We start from the raw sequence: 7,668 nt of genomic DNA, 5'->3' as shown, positions 1-7,668 counted from the left end.
CACCCCTGCTCCTAGCTGGCTCCAGATGATTCACCAGTGCTTATCCCCTCATTGTTCTGAGTGAAACAAGACAGAAGTGGTCCTTCTGGACTGTGTCGCATAAAACTGGGGAGTCCTGCATTCCTTTTACTCTGACTTTTCCTCATGAGAGAGAGCGCAGGCCCAGGGGACCTATCTCAGCATAGGTCTGTGCTGCCTTGGGGAAAGGGTAAAGTAGATAAAGAGAGACTGTTTTTCTTACCCTCTTTAATTCATCCACTCTAGGAATTTTTTTTCTTTACTAGGTGCTAGAACCTCTCAGTTAGACTCTAGGGCTCCTGCCCTTTTGGGTTATCTATGGATGATTACCAAAATGGGTGTTTCTTGGTGGAGGGGATGAGAGCTGGCATCTCCTATTCTGCCATCTTGTTGGACTCGTTTTTGCTGAGTTGGACTTTTGGGCTGTGTTTGGGAACTGATGACATGGGTTGTTGATGAGATTGAATGTGGGGGAACAGGGGAGAGGTAAAGTAGGTGGGAAAAACATGAGCAAAAACTTGAGCAAAGAAAAGAAATAATTCATAGGGATTTAAAAAATTGTGCTTTTTCTTTAGTGTGTGATTCAATATTTCCTCAGTCTCCCCAAGAAATCTTTGGTAAAATTCAACACTAAGTACTAATGCACGTGGAGGTGGATGTGCTCCTGGGCCAGGGACAAAGCCCTGATTATTGCCTCAGGAGTGAAGGCTGGGTTCTCTGTGGGAGGCTCACTACCTCTGGATGACCTCAGGAGTCAAGGTCCATCTTTCTCCAGGCAGTCCCCTCGGGTAGCCCTAGAGAGAGAGAGATGATGATCCTCTTCTGAGTTTTGAAAGCACTGAACTCATCAGAAGGCAGTGCTCTAAGCCTGTGGTCTGAAATGATGAATTCATGTATCTGGCTCACCCACTAGACTACAAGTTACTTGAGGGCAGGATCTGGGCTTTCTTGCTCCTGTATCCCCGGTTTTGACCAGTGATAGGCCTGGAAGAGGTGCCTGGTAAATGGTTGAAATGATCTGTCTGGTCCAGTTCTACAAATAGCATCTTCAGTATATTTGCTATTAGTATTGGCGTAATATATTAACATAATCCTGATGTAGAACATTTAAGGGAACCATACTAGGCAGCTCTGAGATCTTCCTGGCCAAGCTATCTAGGGCCATAATGCTATTGGCTAAGACTTTCCATAGTTTGACATTTTGCTTATGGGTCTAATAACAATGTTCACCCCTTTTTGTGGGAGCTGGAAAGCTATATTTTTCTTGGCTGCTGACCTGCTTATCCCATTTGGGAACTTGGGATCCGATTAGGCCTGAGGATGTGCAGACGAAGGAGTGAGGTTATAACCAGGTCAGCCTTTCTCTTGAAATAGTCATGAAAAAAAACTCCTAAGCAAAAAAGCTGTGAAAAAGGTTTTAAGACACAATAGGAATAAGCTAAGGAGAGAAATGAATGTTTAGCTATAAGTAGAGGGGTAAAAAGGGCAAAACCGGGTGTTTGTTCAGTAGAATGATACTTGTCACCTGATTGAGAGAGGTAGGGCTTAAGGGTGTGTGTGTGTGTGTGTGTATGTGTGGCCACTGACTTGGCCTTTCTGGCTTTCTTCTCAGTAAAATCGGGATAAAACTTTTTTTAGGGTGAGATTTCTGAGGGTGCTATAGTTGGTTTTTGCTCAAGCATACAAGATAGCTTCTTACTTGGCCAATTTGAGGATTCCCTGATGCTGTAATTTCTCTATCACTGTTCAGTACATAAAATGACCGTAGGAGGGTGAAAGTGTAGTGCAGTAGTTAGAATCCTGGGGTTTGGAATCAGACAGAGAGATTCGTGATGTGATATTTGGGTAGACAGTTGCCTTCTACTTAAAGAGCAAAATTCTTCTTAATTAACTTATATCACATTAGACATTTATGTCAAGTGGGCACTTCATGGAGTTTGAATCAGGACAAATATTAATAATAGGTCTATCTTCCAGGCTCACGTCTCAGTTCTGTGACCTTGGGTAAGTTACTTAGCCTCTGTGAAACCTGGTGATATGGCTTGGACGTTTGTCCCCTCCAAATCTCATGTTGAAAGGTGATACCCAATGTTGGAGATGGGGCCTGGTGGGAGGTGTTTGGGTTACTGAGGTGGACCCCTCATGAACGGCTTGGTGTTCTCCCCGTGGTAATGAGTGGGTTCTCGCTCTGTGAGTTCATGTGAGAGCTGGTTGTTTAAAAGACCCTGGCATCTCTCTTGCTTCCACTCTCACCATGTGATACACAGGCTCCCATTTTGCCTTCTGCCATGATTGTAAGTTTCCTGAGGCCTCACCAGAAGCAGATGTCAGTGCTATGCTTTCTGTACTGCCTGCAGAATCATGAGCCACTTAAATCTCTTTTCTTCATAGATTACCCATTCTCAGGTATTCCTTTATGGCAACTCAAATGAACTAACACACCCTATTTCCCAACCTGTAAAATGGGAGACATGGTTCCCTTTGTAGGGTTATTGTGGGATCAACTGAACAAAGGTGTGAAGCATAGAAAGTCCTGAGTAAGAAGCGGTGATGATGGTGGTGGAGGGGGGTGATGGCCATTGTGACAGAGGCAGATGTTTGCTACCCATTCTCTTTATTTTGTCTATTCCCTTAGGAAAACAGTTCCAGTGTAAGAGAGGGTGACAGTGTGCTCAGTGTAGACAACATTTTCCAGGCTCCCTTGTAGCTAGGTGTGAGCATGTGAATATTTCTGACCATAATGTGAGTTGAAGTTGATGGGTAGAAAATTTAGAAAGGCTTCTTAAAGGAGGAGAGCCCATTTGTCCTTCCCTGATTTCTTCTCCCTGTTGCCTGGCATTCTGAGGTGAAGGCAAGTGCTCCAGCAGGCCATTTGGACCAGGAGATGACTTTGTGAATGAGCCACACTCTGAGAGTGACAGAACAGGAAGATAAAAAAAGGCTGGGCCTATCATCCATATTGGAGCACTTTTACCAGAGCTTTAAGTCACAGTTTTTTCTTTTCTTCATTTTATGGGTAGCCAAACTTTGTTCTAATTGGCAGTGATAATGAGGATGATTTCTTTTTGGCTTTCAAGAGACTTGTATTAATTTAGGGGGATTTTCCAAGGATTGCCTCTTGGTTTGTTGATTTCCAACTGGGTAGTCAGCTAGAGAAAGGTTCTGAGGGAACTAGATGTAAGGCAAATCCTTGGGAGGGCAGAAGGGGATGTTGGGATGAAGAATGTGGATCAGAAAAGGGAGTTCGGGAAAACAGATTGCCAGCCCTGTACTTACCAGTTGTGTCACCTTGGGCAAGGCCAATATCACCCTCCCCAAGGGCTGCAGCAGGAATTAAATGAGAACATATTACATGACCTGGCTCATAGGAATTACTTTAAAACCTTTATTTCTTTCTAGTGATTTACTAATATAGTCCTGGAAAGGACCTGTTCCTTGGGCATCAAAAAATATATATCCCTATTTTGCCTAGATTTGCAGTTTGACAAGCAGAGGGACTGCTGTTTCTTCATGGGAATTGCTTACTCACCTCGCACTCTGACCTCTCTTCCTGTTTGTGGCTCCTGACAGGCCTGGACCTGCCTGAGCTTGCCAGCTTCTGTGGGAGGTGGGAAGAGAGGGGTGGATACCAGGCTTCAACTTTCATTCCAGTGCACCCTGGCGTGCCTCAGCCCATCACAGAGCGGATGGCTTTTCTATTCCCTTGGGATGTTATGCTAAACACAATTACATACAGCATTTGACAACAGAGCTGGTAATTTATGTGCTGCTGGAATGGAGAAGGAGGAAGGTAGTTGGGATGAATATCAATGTAATCTGAGAAGACACTGAATTTTCTCATCCCTTTCAGGAATCGGTGGCTGGCTATGGAAGGGAGAATGTTAATTGGTCACTTGGTGGATTGATTTAAAACCCGTCTGCCTTTAGCGGGGATGCATTGTCCGTTATTCCTCTCAGGATGGTCTGGTTTGGGGGAGGTGGTGTGTTTGCTGGGGGAGTGGGCAGAAATCAGTATCAGATTGTCAACTTGCAAATATTTGGTGAAATTGCTGACCTACTACTTGTGAGATCTTGAGACATATTACACGTCTATGAATCTCGACTTTGTTATTAGTAAATGAGAGGTAATAACACTGTCTCACGACGCTCTTCTGAGGGTTACATCAGATAAATTATACAGAGCCTCCTGCCAAAAGGTGCTCCCAGTGGTAGGTGGTCAAAATTCATTTGCTTCCTCCCGTATAGTTGAAGGACACACTTCATTCCTATCAGGCTTTGTGAAAATGTATCTTCTGACAGTTTCAATGGTGACAGAAGGGGTTCCTTCCACTATATGATTAAAGAAGGCTGCTGCACTGTTTGGCTTCACCACAAGTGAGCTTCATTTTGGAGAACAGGTGTGAGTGTGTGAGTGTGTTTGTGTGTGTGAATTCAGACATCATACAGTTCCTGTTTTTTTTCTCACCAGTAATTTAAAAATAACATTGCATGCCATTATTTCTTCAGTGCAGTCTCTTCTTTTTCTTCCTGAGAGTGATACCCTGAGATCCAGGTCATCTTCCCACAGTTCCCAAGCAGGGTCTTTCCCTCCTTGGATTACCTTCAAGGCAGTCTGAAAAAAAAAAAAAAAATCCAAATCTCAGCTCTTAGAAGGGTAAGAAATAGGAATCTCAGGTTTTTCTTTTTTCTTCTCCCCCACCGTACGATATCTCCAGGCTTCATAGAGACAGATCTGGGCTCTGGGCTGTTGTTTCTGTTTGGGTTCCATGAATGGCCTTTCTTTATGGGTGGCAGATAAACACCAGCCCAGAAAAGAAATTCATCTTTGGAGAAAATCCCTCAAATAGGACCTTCCCTTACTTTCTCTCTCTCTCTCTCTCTTTTCTTTTTAGATGGAGTTTCATTCTTGTCACCCAGGCTGAAGTGCAGTGGCGTGATCTTGGCTCGCTGCAACTTCCGCCTCCTGGATTCAAGCGATTCTCCTGCCTTAGCCTCCTCAGTAGCTGGGATTACAGATGCCCACCACCATGCCTGGCTAATTTTTGTGTTTTTAGTAGAGACAGAGTTTCACCATGTTGGCCAGGCTGGTCTCGAACTTCTGACATCAGGTGATCCACCTGCCTCGGCCTCCCAAAGTGCTGGGATTACAGGCATGAGCCACCGCACCCAGCCTTTGTTTCTTATCTGATTCTCAGGCCATGGAGCCTGTCACTGCTTTGTGGGCTTGGGTTTGGGTTTACCCTTTGCTCTCCTATCTCTCCTTAGTCTTCTTTAGCTCTTCACTTTGCTTTCCAGCTGATTTCTTCCTGCAGCCTGAGGTTTAGGTATTGTCAGCTCTGTCTTGGTGAAACAACAGTTGTCCTCTGACCTCCAAGAGGGGTGAGGAATTTGGGCTGATCCAGCCCTGCTGAAGGCTCAGAAGACCCTTATTCCACAGAGTGATTGAAGATGTCTTGTCTAAACCTCCAGCCCCGGGCCCAGCCTTCAGGAGGCAGAGGCTGGGGATGGGAAGTGATGGTCTGGCTCACTTTTTCTTTTGAGACATAGGCCATTTAGGATGTAGTCTTTTAACCTGGGCAAAGTCAATGCTCACTTATGTTTCTTTTCATGGCTGCTTTGCTACAGTAACCGCATAGTGGCTGCTTAGTTTGTTTGTGGCAAAAAAGTAGAATTGAAATCTCTATGCTCAAGTCCAATGGCTCCAATCTGTGCTTTATTATTGGAAATGGAGCCTCCTCCTGCTCTGGGGTTCCTGAGTTAAAGCCAAGGCACTTGCACCAGCGGCACTGCTGGCTGGCTGGGATTACTCAGATTTGTTCTGGCTCACCTGGTGTGGCTCTTAGGTTCCTGTCCATGTTAATGATGTTCTGTACAGCCCCTGGAGTCAGGTGTTTGCCTACTTGTCTGAATGGGTGATGTCCTCTGGCAAACCCATCAGGGGAGCTTTCTTCATTGCTCTACCTCACAGTTGATCTCTTTGCTCCAGACTTTGTGCCTTTTGGCTCCCATTCTTCCCAGTTCCTCCTCATCTCACTTCTGTCATTTTTCCAGGCTTAGCCTGGATACTGTTCTACAGTGCCCTGTCAGGGTTTCTCCACATGGCAATAGGACTCAAGAAGCCTTGTGGGTTTGGGACTTCAGTGCTTCCCCTTGCCTGCCTCGTCATCCTTGCTTTATAGAATGTTTAATTTCTATAAAGTGTATGGGAGTTCTTGGTGAAGGCTGGGTGAATAGATCTGTCCTGAATGTAGGAGAATCTTTAGGAAATTATAGGAGTTTTCCAAAGACAGAGTTGGAGATTACATAATTGCAACCTGCATCTCTTATGCTATGCTGCATTTACTTCAGTCAACCATGATCTAATCAATCAACCGGCTCACCAATCAATTAGATAACAGAGATTTATTGAGTTTCTGCTGTGTGCTCAGCCATGTGTTTAGGTCCCTGAGGAACACAGAATAAGGAAAAAGCATGGTATGTGCTTCGAACCATTTACAATCCAGTTCAGGAGAAACAGTGAGCTTTCGTGTCTCTACAGTAAACCCCACCAGGCAGTTGCTAACTGACTGCTGCATTGTGTGTGTGTATGGAGAGAGATGGGGGACAGGCACACCTGCCATGGAGAGGTAGTGTGGTGACGTGAAGCCAGCCTGGGTTTCAGAATGGGAGGAACCAAGTTTGAGTCCCAGTTCCCCCTCTTATAGTTGTAGGGCTTTGAATCCCGAATCACTAGCAGAAAACATTTATTGAGGACTTTCTGTGCACATCACCCAGCTGCAAGTGGGATTGCAGTGGAAGGCAAGCAGATCACCCACCCTCAAGATACAGTCTTAACAGAGATGACGAGAAAAGACAGCAGATGACAACATCCTCCTTCTGTGTTGGCCCCAGAATGGATGAAGGGGAGCCTATGACTGTGAACGTATGTCCCACCAGATTGATACAGAGAAGGGATTTATGGCACTTTGGTGTGGGGTTTGAATGAAAGACTATCCCATTTATGGAGCTCCTGCCATATTTCAGGAAGCAAGCAAATGACTGCATGTGAGCTCCTACTCCATGTTAGCTTCTGAAAATCCATCACCTGGATAATACTCTTCACAATCCGGTGTGGTTATGCATTTTTTTTAGATCAGAAAATTGAGGTTCAGAGAAAGAAAATAAATTGCCCAACATCAAAAACTTATAAATTGGTGAAGTTGGGATTCCAACTCACACTGCTCGGACACCATCGCTAATTTTGCATGGTTTACCTTGTCTTCACATCATTTCCCCATTTGCAGATTAGGCCATCAAGACACAGCGAGGTTAATATTTTAAATGATCCTATTCAGAGCTGGGATCCAAACTCGATCTGTCTGATTCTAAAGCCTGAGACTGTGATAAACATAGACATATGTGTGCAGGCATACAGTGTAATAAAAGAAGGCCTGAGGCCGTTCCTGTACACAAGCTTGAGAAGTTGTGGGGAGAATTAGAATGTGAAAGAAATGGTTGCCATGGATGAGAAATCCAGCCTAGCAGTTTAAATGGAAGGGACCTCCCGTTATACAAAACAGCCCTAAATTAGTTTAAACTAGTGCTTCTAAAATCTGCCTACCAATCACCAGGGGATCGTGTACAGATGCAGATTGTGACCCAGTAGGTCTG

Source organism: Pan troglodytes, chromosome 8 (genome assembly GCF_028858775.2).
Source record: "Pan troglodytes isolate AG18354 chromosome 8, NHGRI_mPanTro3-v2.0_pri, whole genome shotgun sequence".
In the NCBI taxonomy this organism is placed as follows: Eukaryota; Metazoa; Chordata; class Mammalia; order Primates; family Hominidae; genus Pan; species Pan troglodytes.
This window is presented reverse-complemented; position numbering follows the sequence as displayed.